Genomic DNA, 18,841 nt, shown 5'->3' on the forward strand with positions numbered 1-18,841 from the left:
ATTGAGAAATCATGTGACTAAACTGAATAGAAAGAGGAATAAACTACACTATGAAACAAAGATAAATGAAGAATGATAGTAAAAAGCTTTGGAGCACCTTAAATGAACTTCTGGGCAAAAAGGCAAACTCCGCTCCATCATTCATTGAATCAGATGGCTCATTCATCACTAAACCCACTGATATTGCCAACTACGTCAATGATTTTTTCGTTGGCAAGACTTTCAAACATAGGCATGACATGCCAGCAACAAATGCTGACACTACACATCCAAGTATAGCATATCTGACCAAATTATGAAAGACAAGCATTGTAATTTTGAATTCCGTAAAGTAAGTTAAGGTTAATTTTTTGTTGTTATCTATCAACAATGACAAGCCACCGGGGTCTGACAACTTGGATGGAAAATTACTGAGGATAATAGTGGACGATATTTCCACTCCTATTTGCCATATATTATATTTAAGCCTACTAGAAAGTGTGTGCCCTCAGGCCTGGAGGGAAGCAAAAGTTATTCCCCTACCTAAGAATAGTAAAGCCCCCTTAACTGGCTCAAATAGCCGACCAACCCTTAGTCAACTTTTGGAAAAAATTGTGTTTGACCAGATACAATGCTATTTTACAGTAAACAAATTGACAACAGACTTTCAGCACGCTTATAGGGAAGGATATTCAACAAGCACAGCACTTACACAAATGACTGATGATTGGCTGAGAGAAATTGATGATAAAAAGATTGTGGGGGCTGTTTTGTTGTCACGGTTCTCTAAGACCGAACTCAGAAGCAGACCAGGACAAGGTGAGTTGAACGAAGGTGAGTGTTTATTTACAGATACAAAAGGATGCAGAATAATCCAGGAGACGGAGCGGGTGGCGGAGATGAGTAGGTGGAGGTGAAGTGGCAGATTAAATGATGGCACGGCAGGGGTTGGGTGAAGGTTCCGGGAGAATGACTGTAGACAGAAAAATAACGGAGGTAAGTACAAGGCAGGTCAACAAGGTGCAAAAACAACAAAACTAACGCTAGTACTCAGAGGCTGATACGCTGGCAAAACATACTGTTAATGGATAACGATCCGGCAGGGAATAGATGTCAGGTCAGAGCTTAAGAAGGGGTGATGATCAGGACCAGGTGTGCCGAGGCTGATGAGAAGCAGGTGCGGGTAATCGAGAGATCACCCGCCTAGCAACGTCGCCCAGCAACTGGACAGGGTGCGTTCAGGAACCTTTGGGAAAACAGGAGATACCGAGCAGAAAAACGGCAACCCAGGCAGGAACAGACTCAGGACGCAGGGTTCATGACATTTGTAAGACTTCAGTGCGGCTTTTGACATTATCGATCATAGTCTGTTGCTGGAAAAACATACAGTGGGGAAAAAAAGTATTTAGTCAGCCACCAATTGTGCAAGTTCTTCCACTTAAAAAGATGAGAGAGGCCTGTAATTTTCATCATAGGTACACGTCACCTATGACAGACAAATTGAGAAAACCAAATCCAGAAAATCACATTGTAGGATTTTTCATGAATTTAATTGCAAATTATGGTGGAAAATAAGTATTTGGTCACCTACAAACAAGCAAGATTTCTGGCTCTCACAGACCTATAACTTATTCTTTAAGAGGCTCCTCTGTCCTGCACTCGTTACCCGTATTAATGGCACCTGTTTGAACTTGTTATCAGTATAAAAGACACCTGTCCACAACCTCAAACAGTCACACTCCAAACTCCACTATGGCCAAGACCAAAGAGCTGTCAAAGGACACCAGAAACAAAATTGTAGACCTGCACCAGGCTGGGAAGACTGAATCTGCAATAGGTAAGCAGCTTGGTTTGAAGAAATCAACTGTGGGAGCAATTATTAGGAAATGGAAGACAGACAAGACCACTGATAATCTCCCTCGATCACCCTGTGGGGTCAAAATGATCACAAGAACGGTGAGCAAAAATCCCAGAACAACACGGGAGGACCTAGTGAATGACCTGCAGAGAGCTCGGACCAAAGTAACAAAGCCTACCATCAGTAACACACTACGCCGCCAGGGAGTCAAATCCTGCAGTGCCAGACGTGTCCCCCTGCTTAAGCCAGTACATGTCCAGGCCCGTCTGAAGTTTGCTAGAGTGCATTTGGATGATCCAGAAGAGGATTGGGAGAATGTCATATGGTCAGATGAAACCAAAATAGAACTTTTTGGTAAAAACTCAACTTGTCGTGTTTGGAGGACAAAGAATGCTGAGTTGCATCCAAAGAACACCATACCTACTGTGAAGCATGGGGGTGGAAACATCATGCTTTGTGGCTGTTTTTCTGCAAAGGGACCAGGACGACTGATCCGTGTAAAGGAAAGAATGAATGGGGCCATGTATCGTGAGATTTTGAGTGAAAACCTCCTTCCATCAGCAAGGGCATTGAAGATGAAACGTGGCTGGGTCTTTCAGCATGACAATGATCCCAAACACACCGCCCAGGCAAACAAAGGAGTGGCTTCGTAAGAAGCATTTCAAGGTCCTGGAGTGGCCTAGCCAGTCTCCAGATCTCAACCCCATAGAAAATCTTTGGAGGGAGTTGAAAGACAGTGTTGCCCAGCGACAGCCCCAAAACATCACTGCTCTAGAGGAGATCTGCATGGAGGAATGGGCCAAAATACCAGCAACAGTGTGTGAAAACCTTGTGAAGACTTACAGAAAACGTTTGACCTGTGTCATTGCCAACAAAGGGTATATAACAAAGCATTGAGAAACTTTTGTTATTGACCAAATACTTATTTTCCACCATAATTTGCAAATAAATTCATAAAAAATCCTACAATGTGATTTTCTGGAAAAAAAATTCTCATTTTGTCTGTCATAGTTGACGTGTACCTATGATGGAAATTACAGGCCTCTCTCATCTTTTTAAGTGGGAGAACTTGCACAATTGGTGGCTGACTAAATACTTTTTCCCCCACTGTATGTGTTATGGGTTTACACCCCCTGCTATATTGTGGATAAAGAGTTACCTGTCTAACAGAACACAGAGGGTGGAAGCCTCTCCAACAAAATCCAGGTAGAATCAGGAATTCCCCAGGGCGGCTGTCTAGGCCTCTTACTTTTTTCAATCTTTACTAACGACATGCCACTGGCTTTGAGTAAAGTGTGTCTATGTATGCGGATGTCTCAACACTATACACGTCAGCTACCACAGCGACTGAAATAACAGCAACACTTAACAAAGAGCTGCAGTTAGTTTCAGAATGGGTGGCAAGGAATAAGTTAGTCCTAAATATTTCAAGAATTAAAAGCATTGTATTTGGGACAAATCATTCACTAAACCCTAAACCTCAACAAAATATTGTAATGAATAATGTGGAAATTGAGAATGTTGAGGAGACCAAAATGCTTGGAGTAACACTGGATTGTAAACTGTCATCGTCAAAACATAATGATACAACAGTAGCTAGGATGGGGAGAAGTCTGTCTATAATAAAGCACTGCTCTGCATTCTTAACAGCACTATCAACAAGGCAGGTCCTACAGGCCCTAGTTTTGTCACACCTGGACTACTGTTCAGTCGTGTGGTCAGGTGCCACAAAGAGGGACTTAGGAAAATTGCAATTGGCTCAGAACAGGGCAGCATGGCTGGCCATTGGATGTACACAGAGAGCTAACATTAATAATATGTGTTACAGGAGGGGGTCGCAGTTCCGGAGCGACCCACTAGGTGTCATCCTCCGACAACCTTAGGCACCTCCTCACTCACAGTCGGGACTAATCATCATCCTATTGGTGTCACCTGTGTCTATCGGTTCACCTGTGTATTTATGCCCTCACTTCCCTGTGTTCCCTTGCTCAGTTTTCTCTGCTAGTTTCTCTATGTCCAGCAGTACTACTCAGTGTCTGATCGGAGATCTATGTACAGGTACTTGAGAAGTGTTCTCCCTGTTTCGTTATTTGTTTCACTCTTAGGTAGTATTTCGTATTTGGGCTGTCAGCCGTTTTTGGAGACATATTTGCTCCGCCTTTCTTTTATCGTGATAAGTCCGTTATTTTGTATTTTGGCTTCGGGACCACCAGTAAAGATCCTTGTTTCACCATCTCTGCCTACTGCCTACTGTATATCCTGCACCGCACCTAGGTCACACCTCACCCCAACCCTTACATACATGCATGTCAATCTCTCCTGGCTCAAAGTGGAGGAGAGAGTGCTTCATCACTACTTGTATTTGTGAGATGTATTGACATGTTGAATGCACCGAGCTGTCTGTTTGAACTACTGGCACATAGCTCGGACACCCATGCATACCCCACAAGACATGCCACCAGAGGTCTCTTCACAGTCCCCAAGTCCAGAATAGTCTATGGGAGGCGCACAATACTACACAGACCCATGACTACATGGACCTCTATTTCACATCAAGTAACTCATGCCAGCAGTAAAATACACCTTATGGAACAGCGGGGACTGTAAAGCAACACAAACACAGACACATGCATACAAACACAAGATAACATACACACTATACACACATTTACACATGGATTTTGTGTTATAGATATGTGGTAGTAGAGTAGAGGCCTGAGGGCACACAATTAATATGTTGTGAAATCTGTTATGAATGTATTGTAATGTTTTTTAAATGTATATGTCACGCCCTGACCTATAGAAGCCAGTGGTGTGTGTCTCCAGTCCGGCCTGGCCTGTGCCTGCTCCTCGCACCAAACCAGTGGTGCGTGTCGCCAGCCCGGTACACCCCGTATCTGCTCCCCACACCAGGCCTGTGGTGCGTGTCTCCAGTCCGGCCCGGCCCGTGCCTGCACCTCGCACCAAGCCAGTGGTGCGTGTTCCCAGTCCGGTACGGCCCGTGCCTGCTCCTCGCACCAGACCTGTGGTGCGTGTCCCCAGTCCGGCCCAGCCCGTTCCTGCACCTCGCACCAGACCAGTGGTGCGTGTCCCCAGTCTGGCCCGACCTGTTCCACCGGTGCCCAGCTGGTCAGCTGCTCCACTCCGGAGCTAGAGCAGTCCGCTCCACCGGTGTCCGGTTCAGCTCCGGTCAGCGGCTCCATTCCGGGTCCAGACGTCAGCCCCTCTCTAGGTTCGGGGTCTCCCACACAAGGGTCCAGACAGGGATCGGTGCATCGTGGGAGGACTGAGAGGGGAAGCTCCGCGTTGAGGTCCAGACCGGTCCAGGGGTGCAACGCGGAGTCAGTAAGGGAGAAGACGTCACGCCCGGAGCCGGAGCCGCCACCGAGGCTGGAAGCCCACCCGGACCCTCCCCTGTTAAGTCAGGTTTGTGCGGCCGGAATCCGCACCTTTGGGGGGGGGGGGGTGGGTACTGTCACGCCCTGACTTATAGAACTCTAGTTAGTTTGGTCAGGGTGTGCATGTTTAGTTCGATGTTGTTGTAGATCTATGTTTAGATCTATGTTTCTATTTCTACGTTTGGCCGGGTGTGATTCCTAATCAGAGGTAGCTGTCGCTCGTTGTCTCTGATTGGGGATCATACTTAGGCAGCCTGTTTTCCTGCCTGGGTTGTGGGATCTTGTTTGTGTTTCGGTGTGTTTGGCTTGTTTGTGTATAGCCTTCCGACGTCACGTTTCGTTGCCTTTTGTTGTTTTGTCAGTGTTTATCCAGTTTAATAAACATGTTCGCATACCACGCTGCACCTTGGTCTGACCCGTCTCTCAACGTGCGTGACAATATAATTGCCTTAATTTTGTTGGACCCCAGGAAGAGTAGCTGCTGCCTTGCAACAGCTAATGGGGATCCATAATAAATACAAATACAAATATCCAACAACTTCGCACAGCCATTGAAGAGGAGTGGGACAACATTCCACAGGCCACAATCAACAGCCTGATCAACTCTATGCGAAGAAGGGTCACTCTGCATGAGGCAAATGGTGTTCACATCAGATACTGACTGGTTTTCTGATCCACGCCCCTACCTTTTTATTTAAGGTATCTGTCACCAACAGATGCATATATGTATTCCCAGTCGTGAAATCGATAGATTAGGGCCTAATGAACGTATTTCCATTGATTGATTACCTTATATGAACTGTAATTCAGTAATATCTTTGAAATGTTTCTTAAGTGTACATATAGAGTTGTCAATATACTTTATGTAGAATTTAGATAGACACTACCCTCGTCAAAAACAATTATCAAGTGACTCAGACATGCCATGTGTCATTAATTAATGTGTAAGAATAAAACTGTAAAACATCTGCATAAAAAAAATATCAAAGAAATCCAAGGAAGCGCAGACATATGGTGTCCTTCAGTAGCTCTTACAGTGCATTCAGAAAGTATTCAGACATTTTGTTAGGTTACAGCCTTATTCTAAAATGTATTAAATCATTTTTTTCCCTGATCAATTTACACAGAGCAGCACGGCGCTGCACACACAATACCCCATAATGACAAAGCAAAAACAGGTTTTTAGAAATTTTTGCAAAAACTAAAAACAAAAATGGAAATATCACATTTGCGTAAGTATTCAGACCCTTTACTCAGTACTTTGGCAGTACTTTGGCAACGATTACAGCCTTGAGTCTTCTTGGGTATGACGCTACAAGCTTGGCACACCTGTTTTTGGGGAGTTTCTCCCATTCTTCTCTGCAGATCCTCTCAAACTCTGTCAGGTTGAATGGGGAGTGTTGCTGCACAGCTATTTTCAGGTCTCTCCAGAGATGTTCGATCGGGTTCAAGTCCGGGCTCTGGCTGGGCAACTTAAGGACATTCAGAGACTTGTCCCGAAGCCACTCCTGCGTTGTCTTGGCTGTGTGCTTAGGGTCGTTGTCCTGTTGGAAGGTGAACCTTCGCCCCAGTCTGAAGTCCTGAGCGCTATGGAGCAGGTTTTCATCAAGGATCTCTCTGTACTTTGCTCCATCCATCTTTCCCTCAGTCCAGACTAATCTCCCAGTCCTTGCCGCTAAAAAACATCCCCACAGCATCATGCTGCCACCACCACTCTTCACCGTAGGGATGGTGCCAGGTTTCCTCCAGACGTGACGCTTGGCATTCAGGCCAAAAAGTTAAATCTTGGTTTCATAAGACCAGATAATTGTGTTTCTTATGGTCTGAGAGTCCTTTAGGTGCCTTTTGGCAAACTCCAAGCGGACTGTCATGTGCCTTTTACCTTAGGAGTGGCCTCCTTCTGGTCACTCTACCATAAAGGCCTGATTGGTGGAGTGCTGCAGACATGGTTGTCCTTCTGGAAGGTTCTCTAATCTCCACAGAGGAACTCTGGAGCGCTGTCAGAGTTACCATCGGGTTCTTGGTCACCTCCCTGACCAAGGCCCTTCTCCCCCGATTGCTCAGTTTGGCCAGCTCTAGGAAGAGTCTTGGTGGTTCCAAACTTCTTCAATTTAAGAATGATGGAGGCCACTGTGTTCTTGGGGACCTTCAATGCTGCAGAAATGTTTTGGTCTGAATATTTATGTAAAGAAGGTATTTCTGTTTTTTATTTGCAATTATTTATTTGTTTACTGTTTTTGCTTTGTCACTATGGTGTACTGTGTGCAGATTGATGAGTAAAAAAATAAATTTAATCCATTTTAGAATAAGGCTGTACATGTGGAAAAAGTCAAGCGGTCTGAATACTTATCGAATGCACTGTATGGGAATGACAAGACTCAAGAACTGAAATACAATGTGATCCATGATCTTACTGATGCTTAAATTTAAGTTAATGTGGTCATACAAATGACAGGTTTTTCATGTGTACATTGGATTATAGTAATCCTACCAATAATAAGGATGTTTTAGAATGTGTGTGTGTGTGTGTGTGTGTGTGTGTGTGTGTTCAGGGTTGTTTTTATATCCTGGCTGCAGGTGCTTAGTGATGCTTTTCCCTCATCAATACCCAGCATGCTCTGGAGACATGGCCCTCTGTAGATGCTGACATTGCCTGTTCCCTCCCACCACACACACACACACACACACACACACACACACATACACACACACACACACACACACACACACACACACACACACACACACACACACACACACACACACACACACACACACACACACACAACCCCTCTTTTAAATAATTTCCTAGCACCTTAATCACAGCTAAACCTCTAACTGATCAATGACAGATATGAGGAACAACTTGAGCATGCTAACACGGTTGTATTCTTTTCATCTATTTATTGATTGTCTCTTGTTTTATCAGAGATAATATTTTCTCTCTGTCAACAGGCCTCTAGACCCTGGTCGGGTATTAATTAAAATCTAAATACTAAATATTGATTGATACGTTATCAGTGCATAGCAGTTGGTCCGCAGGCTATTGATCCACCCTGTGATTTATTATCATATTTAAGAAAAATCATTTTGTGTGATTATAAGAGGTAATGGACTTTTAGTGAGGGTTGTAATTCTTTTTTGTATCGCGTTTGTTGTGTGGGAGGTGGGAGCCGATTTCTCAATCGCAGTCGGAGATCACCGATATCCTTGGAGCTGCTCTCCCTTCCTCCATGCAGCTCGTTGTGGGCCGAGGCTTGCACAAGAGAAAGATCCTGGCTGTGTCATTGGGAATAATGGGTATTGGGATTACCTCTTTAATCACAACAAAGATTAACAGATGGTATGAGAGCAGTTATTAACAAACATCTTGCACTCATCAAATCAATAAGTTGATTTGTAATCAGGTTGTTGGTGGGTGCAGGTGGAAAAGGGAGCCGGGGCTGTTCCCAGTGAAAGATCCTGGCAATCAGAGGCTTCTGTGTAGCAATTACCTCTCAGCAAAATAGGTGCTCTTCCTCTTCATTCTGGCAGGCCTCCAAAACACAAGACAGACAGATAGGAACATGGAACATTAACACACCGACACATGCACTGCATGAGTAACCCTGTTTCTTAAATACCTCTGATGCTATGTTTGATTTATACATTTCCATGTCAGTGTTTTAATTTTCAAAAAAACTTATGACATTGTGAAGTGCCCTGTGATATATGAGACTGGTGTCTCTATGTTCTTAGAAAACATCTTATCAAAAAATAAAGGCAAATACTGAATGTTTCTGTGAGGAGCTTATGTTTTAGGTAACATTACAATAGATTTGAAAGACGGGGACTCAACAGCCAAGTGTTAGAAGTGATACTGGATTACACTCTCCAGGGAACGAGATAGTAGAGAGAGCGTAGAGAGAGTAGAGAGAGAGAGAGAGAGAGAGAGAGAGAGAGAGAGAGAGAGAGAGAGAGAGAGAGAGAGAGAGAGAGAGAGAGAGAGAGAGAGAGAGAGAGCGAGAGAGAGAGAGAGAGAGAGAGAGAGAGAGAGAGAGAGAGAGAGAGAGAGAAGAGAGAAAGAGAGAAAGAAAGAAAGAAAGAAAGAAAGAAAGAAAGAAAGAAAGAAAGAAAGAAAGAAAGAAAGAAAGAAAGAAAGAAAGAAAGAAAGAAAGAGGTAGCAGACTGGGGACCTGGCAAACCCAGACATGAATTCAACAAGTCGAGGACTACTTACACAAAGCTGTTACCAGCCGCAGCCACAGTGACCTGGGCTTTAGCTCCATCATTTTAATAAGCCTTTTGATTCATATACACCACGTTATTCTAATTGATGCTGTCTCTTTATCATGGTAATGCTCTGCTCTGCCTTTTCACATGCAGAATCCACAGTCCTGTCTGCAGCACTTTTTGTTGTTGTTGTTTTTGTGTTACTGCATGCTGCACACATGAATTTCAGACACAAAAATGTCCATATAAGGGAAAAAAACGTTTTTTGAATAGAGACAGTTTTGTTCTCTCTGTGAGAGTTCTGAATACATCTCTTTTTTGTATTGTATTATTCTCGATAATTATGTTATGTCTCATGCTTGTACAGACTACAACTATTTTATTTTTCTCTGTTGGGTCTGACTCAGGGAGAGGTAAATGCAAATCAGTAAAAAGGAGAAATTGAAGAAACCAATTCTGTCAAACTGCCAATTTTCTCCATCTAAGATATTTGTAATACGCAATGTTCAATGATTTATGCGGATTAGTCCCATGGCCTTTAGCATTTCACTTTGGTGAGCAACACATTTTTTCTCTCTATTCACCGGCTTCCAGACTACACATTTGTTCACATTGAGTAGTATCAGCTTAAGTTACTTTTTGCTTCTGCTTTTAGGGCACCCAAGGGCTGCCGAGCTTTCGAGCCTTTCAATAGACCCTACTTGTTTGTATTGAAACCCACCTCCGTGGTAGAGACCAAGGGGGTTAAATTAAATATGGCTGATGCCAGATAAGGTAATGTGGATTGAAAGGAAACAGTCATTGGAGGAGAGATTGCAGAAACACACATTTTCCACCTTAGCGGATTGGTGCATTCATTACAACAAGAACTAACTACTTATGTTTAAAGAATCTATGTGGGCAATCTCTCTCCTTCTTTCTCTCTTTCACACTCGTTCTCAAACACCACACACACGCACACATGCATGCACGCAAACTCGCACACACACACACAAGCGTGTGCACACACACACGATGTTAACCCTTATCCTCTATAAACAATGACTTTACATTTTGTGATATTCATTTCGAATAAAACACATGCAACACAGGGCGGCTGGTTAGTTAAGTCACCTGAATACTATCCGTCCCTCCCTACACTGTCAGATATGCACTTACCAGGATTAATGGTGCCAAAACAATGACAGTTCGAGGTAACTGATGCTATTTAAAAATTCAAAGGCCTCTATTGAACAGACAATGTGGCACACATATCACTGGTCTAGAGAGCCCAGATCCCTGCCCCCAATGGTCTGCCTCCTCTCCAACACAGTCTCTCAGCCTCACTATCTTAGACCACTATAATTACATCTCTTATGCTAACATGCCTCTCTTATGCTAGACGCCTCAGATTTAAGTTGGATACGTTTAGCATCACTTACTGTATATGAACTTACGTTAAAATTATGAACAGGAAATTGTCACTATACTGAATGTTGGTGTATAAAACATCAACTGTCATTTTCTATAAGTCCCTCTTCGTTATGTCCCATCTCTTAATATCGATAAATTCATTGTTTATTAAACAAACAATCGTACATTGATTTATAATGTCCTTGTCAATTTTTGTCGAAAATACACTTACATATTAAAGACTCAAACTCACAAACTACTTTAGATGTGTGCGCATGCACACAAGCATACACAGAAAAATACACAGACGAAAACGCAGGGAGACACACATAAGCACGCACCCGGTGTCACTTGTCGAGTGGTTAATATTTTTCCAAGGTCAGGCCTGGCAAGGAATTCCAATGCAATTAAGTGTCATCAGTGAGGCTTTAGCCCTTTTCTGCTCATTGTTCTTGGAAATGGCATTAGAGCCACAGCTGACCAGACCAAGGCCTCGGAACTAGATGCTGCACAACCTCTCCACCACACCAGCTATGTTCCTTCAACCCTGGATATATCCAATGGCCACCTCTACCACACACACAGACTCCATACACACGTATGCATGCACACATGCACAGATGTGTACACACACATAAGCACCCACTTGCACACACACACACACACACACACACACACACACACACACACACCCATGCAGGCACACACACACACACCCGCACACACAAACACTCACTAACACACACAAAAACACATTATGAGAATGCATTATGAGAATTGCAGTAAAATAGTTATTAAATTCAGTTATAAAGGTGCACTAGTGTCTTTAACGCAGTCTTATCTTTTGTAGACACTGCATGAGAATCTCACTACCACTGAAAGCTTTGGATCCAATAAGATCTCACGGTCTGACTTCATCTCCCGACATTCTGGGACAAATGTCGAGTTATGACGTGGTTTCTGACTTAATCTCCCGACATTCTGGGACAATTGTCGAGTTTTGACGTGGTTAAGTTAGTGGCGTAGCGGTCTAAGGCACTGCATCTCAGTGCTAGAGGCGTCACTAAAAGACCCTGGTTCAATTCCAGGCCATATCACAATCTGGCTGTGATTGGAAGTCCCATAGGGCGGGGGCGCACACTTGGCCCAGCGTTGTCCGGGCTTGTCCGGGGTAGGCCGTCATAGTAAAAAATAATTTGTTCTTAACTAACTTGCCTTGTTAAATAAAGGTTCATTTAAAAAATGTTTAGGCATTAATTCCGACTGGTTAAGTTAAGGGCTAAGGTTTGGGATAGGGTTAAACAGAAACAACTTGACGGTTAAGTGTATGCATTCATTCTGAATGGTTAAAGGAGACAGGCAAAGGTCTCCACAAAAAGCATAACACTAAATAATAATACTCATTTAGGCTTCATTAAATAAGCCTCAACAACATTGTTGTCTATGACTACATTTTAGCTGTAGTTTCTACTTTTTTGTGAAGATGTCATTTTCTGGCCATAGATTTCAAGGATTACATCATTTGAGGGCAAAAATATAAGAATAATGACTTACTGCAAGGAACACAAGCTAGAGACAAGGCTTTTATAAGTCATTTTCTGGATTAGAAATGAAACAAATGATACTGACATGATATGAGAAGACACTTGTATATCTGGGAAATAAACGTATGCAAATAATAATTACTAATATGCAAATAATGAGATATGATCTAGCTAGTTATCTAGCAATAGCCAGACAGTGTATTTTAATTGATAAGACTTGTTGGATGACACAAAACATGTACACTGAACTAAAATATAAACTCAACATGTAAAGTGTTGGTCGCATGTTTCATGAGTTGATATAAAAGATCCCCGAAATTTTCCATATGCACGAAAAGCTTATTTATCTCAAATTCTGTGCACAAATTTGTTTACATCCCTGTTCATGAGCATTTCTCCTTTGCCAAGATAATCCATCCATCCACTCTAAAATGTGCAGTTTTGTCACACAACACAATGCCACAGATGTCTCAAGTTTTGAGGGAGCAAGCAATTATCATGCTGACTGCCGGAATATCCACCAGAGCTGTTGCCAGAGAATTTAATGTTCATTTCTCTAACATAAGCCGCCTCCAGCATCGTTTTAGAGAATTTGGCAGTACGTCCAAGGACCTCCACATCCGGCTTCTTCACCTGCGGGATCTACTGAGACCAGCCACCCTGACAGCTGATGAAACTGTGGGTTTGCACAACAGAATAATTACCGCACAAACTGTCAAAAACCGTCTTAGGGAAGCTAATTTACATGCTCATCGTCCTCACCAGGGTCTGAACCTGATTGCATTTCGGCATTGTAACCGACTTCAGTGGGCAAATGCTCATCTTTGATGACCACTTGCATGCTGAAGAAGTGTGCTCTTCACAGATTAATCCCAGTTTAAACGTCACCTGACAGATGGCAGACAGCCTGCATGTCGTCATGTGGGTGAGCAGTTTGCTGATGTCAACGTTGTGAACAGAGTACCCATGGTGGCGGTGGGGTTATGGTATGGGCAGGCATAAGCTACGGAAAATGAACAATTGCATTTTATTGATGGCAATTTGAATGCACAGAGATACTGTGACGAGATCCTGAGGCCCATTGTCGTGCCATTCATCCGCCGCCATCACTTCATGTTTCAGCATGATAATGCACAGCCCCATGTCGCAAGGATCTGTACACAATTCCTGGAAGCTGAAAATGTCCCAGTTCTTCCTTGGCCTGCATTCTCACCAGACATGTAACCCATAGAGCATGTTTGGGATGCTCTGGATATACGTGTACGACAGCGTGTTCCAGTTCCCGCCAATATCCAGCAACTTCGCACAGCCATTGAAGAGGAGTGGGACAACATTCCACAGGCCACAATCAACAACCTGATCAACTCTATGCGAAGGAGATGTGTTGCGCTGCATGAGGTAAATGGTGGTCACACCAGATACTGGCTGTTTTTCTGATCCACACCCCTTCCTTTTTTTTAAGGTATCTGTGACCAACAGATGCATATCTGTATTCCCAGTCATGTGAAATCCGTAGATTCGGGCCTAATGAATTTATTTCAATTGACTGATTTCCTTATATGAACTGTAACTCAGTAAATCCTTGAAATTGTTACATGTTGCGTTTATATTTTTGTTTAGTGTATAATGAATGTTAGCTAGCTACACTGGCTGCAGCCATTGGTGCTGCAGCCAGCAAGCTAACTAGCTAACCAAAATGTGGCTAACTACCACATGACCATACATAGCTAGCTAGTCCCTTTCTGACAATTGCACTGTGGACACAAGGTTAGCTAGCTGGATTGCTAGCTAATAAACGTTAGCTAGCCCAAGTGTGGCTTAGCTAGCCAAGAACATCCATGATCATGATCTCCCCTGGTGAATTTGCTTTGAAAAGCATTTTCTCAATCACAAATACTCTTACCACTTTGAGCTGTCCATAAATAAATATAACCGTAAACAGTAGACATTTCAAGTGATTTATTATAGTTAGCTAGACAGCGTCTTCGATGTCTTGTCATTCTGCAGCATATATCCGACCGACCACGAATGTCACAGTGCAGCACTAGTGAAAATTGAAAACTACTTTTAAATGCTGGCACCGGATTATTCCCTGACTGGAATAGCTGGATCAAATGTAAAATGTGAAATAGAGTTCCGATTATTTTCTCAACAGTACAATATCGAGCAGGTGAGCAGATTGTGCACTAAAATTCGATAACTTCTAACCATCATTTCCAAGCATTCCAAAGGAACATGTTGACAAGTAGCCATGCATTTTATGATGTATTTAGCTGTTGTATAAAGAAAGGTTTGGAAAAACAGGGAAACCTTTGCCTGTGACCTTTAAGTTAAGGGCTAAGGTTTGGAATAGGTTTTACAACAAGAAAACTAAAAACGAGTACTTAACAATGTATGCTCGCGGCTTGCTAGAGTGTTTTTATGAAAGAAAATGCCCCTAGTGGCCATTATTAGCGTAATCTCCTGATGTTCTGGGGACCTGGATGAACGTTTAATTCTACCGTGGATCTGGGGTGACCAGACCACTTTCATTCATACCTACAGTATCTCTCCAGCCTGTCAACGCAACAGCACCCCACTCTTCTCACTGTATAAACATTTTTTTTTTTGTATAACTTATTCTGGCCGCACTTGGTGTGTGTGTGTGTGTGTGTGTGTGTGTGTGTGTGTATGTGTGTGTGTGTGTGTGTGTGTGTGTGTGTGTGTGTGTGTGTGTGTGTGTGTGTGTGTGTGTGTGTGTGAGTGCGTGTGTGTGTGTGTGTGCGTGCATGTGTGTGTATGTGCGCATGTGTTGATACTCGGCTATCTCTTTACGTCACGAGCACAGATCGTAGCTGCCCCCACACACGCTCACACATACACAAACTACTATATCTTAAAAGAGATGCTCCTGATTTCATGCCTGCGAAACTCACAACATGATTTCATATTCAGTCACTTGTCACTGACATTCCAGACCACAATTTCCAATAGAAAAACAGAGAGAGGCATAAAGAATCAAGAAAAAATATTTCTGAAAACATGTACTATATCTTTCAATTTGATTTTCTGTAGTAATGCCAGAATTTGACATGGATTCTAAGCAATTACAATAAGTACATTGTGAAAAGATAAAAACACAACTATGTCACTCGTCTAAATGTGGTGAAAATATACAGGATATAGTATGTTAGTGCACTGATTGAACTAGGGCCTAAGTGATCCAGACTACAGTAGCAGTGAGCAGTGTTCACTAGGATGGCGAAACGTTCTGGAGTGTGAGAGATTAAAGTATGGTACAGACTTGGTTGGTTCATCCTAGAGGATTTGAGATTAAAGTTGGTCTAAGAGAGTCTAGTAGGGCCCATCATTCTAGAGGAGGATTTATTCAAGTTTAGCACTGACTAAGGGAACATTGACTACTCCCATTTCAGTTGGCTGAGTTGAACTTTCTCAGTCAAGAGTATAGTCCGAGTCAGGGTTGGGGTCAATTCCATTTCAATTCCAGTAAATTCAGAAAGTAAACCAAATTCAAATTCTAAACATTCCTCATTGAAAAGCATTGAAGAGAATTTGAATTTCTGTGTACTGTACTTCCGAATTGACTGGAATTGAAATGGAATTGATCCCAACCCTGGTAATCTGCCATAGCCCTGACCCCTTGGACAAGGATCAGAATCACACTATGATGAAACTGACACATGGCATTAGATGACATTACATGCCACAGGAAGAACACAATCAAGTGACCGGTATAACCTTTTCACACTAGACTCTCCTCTCTTTCCACGTTCCTTCTAAAAACTGCTCTTCTTTCTACCTCTGTGTCAGTGACTCTGATCATCCCTGCATGTTCTTTGCCAGCCTCTTTTGCTCTACCCTTCTCTGTTTGGCTTTCACTATTCTCACCATCTCCCAACCCCCACAAAAAATATCCTCTCTATTTTGCCATCTCATTCATACTGCATCTCTGTCTTCAGGGGCGCTTCATCTCTTGTTTCCCCCACACATGCCACAATATTGTCTGACACTGACAGATCCACCAAATATGTTTTGTTTGTGTGCTGAGCTGGTAACACAGGGGTCCTGTCAATGCGTCAGGTTGCATTTGGTGCGCTGTTTTTCACAACCAATTTGACACGTTGTTCTTTCTTGGAAACGATGAACATTTCACTGTGTCTCCTGTGCCAACTCAAAGTCCAATAACACCCAAGCTACAAATGTAATTACAGTAGCAGATTAAATTGGTCAATTCAATTCATTTTAATTAGGCTTGATTGGGCCAGTCAGATGGAATTCTACTCATCTCCTGTACAAGACCTGAGTTTAATTTTAGTTAATCTTGCCTAATTTGAAACGGGGTAAACATGTCGTAACAAACTCACCACGCAGTTTTGTGTCAAATCACTTAATACTGATTATGCTTTAACATCTGATATGTAAACAGACAATATTGTTAATATCAATGCAAGGATCTGGCACAGGTGTGTGTGTGTGTAATATATACAGTCCCAGTCAAATGTTTGGACACACCTACTTATTCCAGGGGTTTTCTTTATTTTTGCTATTTTCTACATTGTAGAATAATAGTGAAGACATCAAAACTATGAAATAACACATATGCAATCATGTAGTAATGAAAAAAGTGTTAATCAAATCAAAATATATAGTATATTTGAGATTCTTCAAAGTAGCTACCCTTTGCCTTGATGACAGCTTTGCACACTCTTGGCATTTTCTCAACCAGCACATAAGGAATGTTTTTGAAGGAGTTCCCACATATGCTAAGCACTTTTCCACATTTTGTTACGTTACAGCCTTATTCTAAAATTGATTAAATCGTTTTTTCCCCTCATCAATCTACACACAATACCCATAATGACAAAGCAAAAACAGTTTTTTAGATTTTTTTGCAAATGTATTAAAAATAAAAAAACTGAAATATAACATTTACATAAGTATTCAGACCCTTTACTCAGTACTTTGTTGAAACCCCTTTGGCAGCGTTTATAGCCTTGAGTCTTCTTGGGTATGATGCTACAAGCTAGGCACACCTGTATTTGGGAGTTTCTCCCATTCTTCTCTGCAGATCCTCTCAAGTTGGATGGGGAACGTCGCTGCACAGCTATTTTCAGGTCTCTCCAGAGATGTTCGATCGGGATCAAGACTGGGCTCTGGCTGGGCCACTCAAGGACATTCAGAGACTTGTCCTGAAGCCATCCTTGCGTTATCTTGGCTGTGTGCTTAGGGTCGTTGTCCAGTTGGAAGGTGAACCTTCGCCCCAGTCTGAGGTCCTGAGCACTCTGGAGCAGGTTTCCATCAAGAATCTCTCTGTACTATGCTCCGTTCATCTTTGTCTCAATCCTGACTAGTCTCTCAGTCCTGCCGCTGAAAAACATCCCCACAGCATGATGCTGCCACCACCATGCTTCACCGTAGGGATGGTGCCAGGTTTCCTCCAGACGTGACGCTTGTCATTCAGGCCAAAGAGTTCCATCTTGGTTTCATCAGACCAGATAATCTTGTTTATCATGGTCTGAGAGTCTTTAGGTGCCTTTTGGCAAACTAGCAGGCTGTTATGTGCCTTTTACTGAGAAGTGGGTCCGTCTGGCCAGTCTACCATAAAGGACTGATTGGTGGAGTGCTGCAGAGATGGTTGTCCTTCTGGAAGGTTCTCCCATCTCCACAGAGGAATTCTGGAGCTCTGTCAGAGTGACCATTGGGTTCTTGGTCACCTCCCTGACCAAGGCCCTTCTCCCCCAATATATACAGTGCCTTCGGAAAGTATTCAGACCCCTTGACTTCTTTCACATTTTGCTACGTTACAGCCTTATTCTGAAATGGATAAAACATTTAACAAAATACTCAGCAATCTACACACAATACCCCATAATGACAAAGCAAAACAGGTTTTTAGATATTTTTGCAGATTTAGTCAAACAAAAAAACAGAAATACCTTATTTACATAAGTATGGGGAGCGTTTTTGCTTCATCATTATGGGGTACTGTGTGTAGATTGATGAGGGGAAAAAAACAATTGTAGAATAAGACTGTAAAGTAACAGAATGTGGAAAATGTCAAGAGGTCTGAATACTTTCCCGAAGGCACATATATTTGTGCGTGGTGGGTGTGTGTCTGTGTGTGTTTGTGTACGCTTGCATGCACAGCCAGGTCACTCATGATACAAGTCAGTATTCGACTTCCATCCATGTCAGTAGACTACGGTGAAAATGGCCACTAGGGGCAACAGTGAGCACTGTTACCTTCAAGTAAGTTTAGATTTTGCTAGGGCTTTGTGGATGGTGATGGTGGATGAGTGTAAGCATCTGCCTCTGATTAGAAAGTTGTTTTTGATATTTTAGTTTTAAGCCCTATCCCAAACCTTAACCATTCGGAGTTAATACCTAACCGTAAGAATTTGGAGTTAATTCCTGAACTTAACATTAAACACTTCGAAAATTTGACTTTTGGAACAACT

Source organism: Coregonus lavaretus (genome assembly GCF_964263955.1).
Source record: "Coregonus lavaretus genome assembly, chromosome: 13".
Lineage (NCBI taxonomy): Eukaryota > Metazoa > Chordata > Actinopteri > Salmoniformes > Salmonidae > Coregonus > Coregonus lavaretus.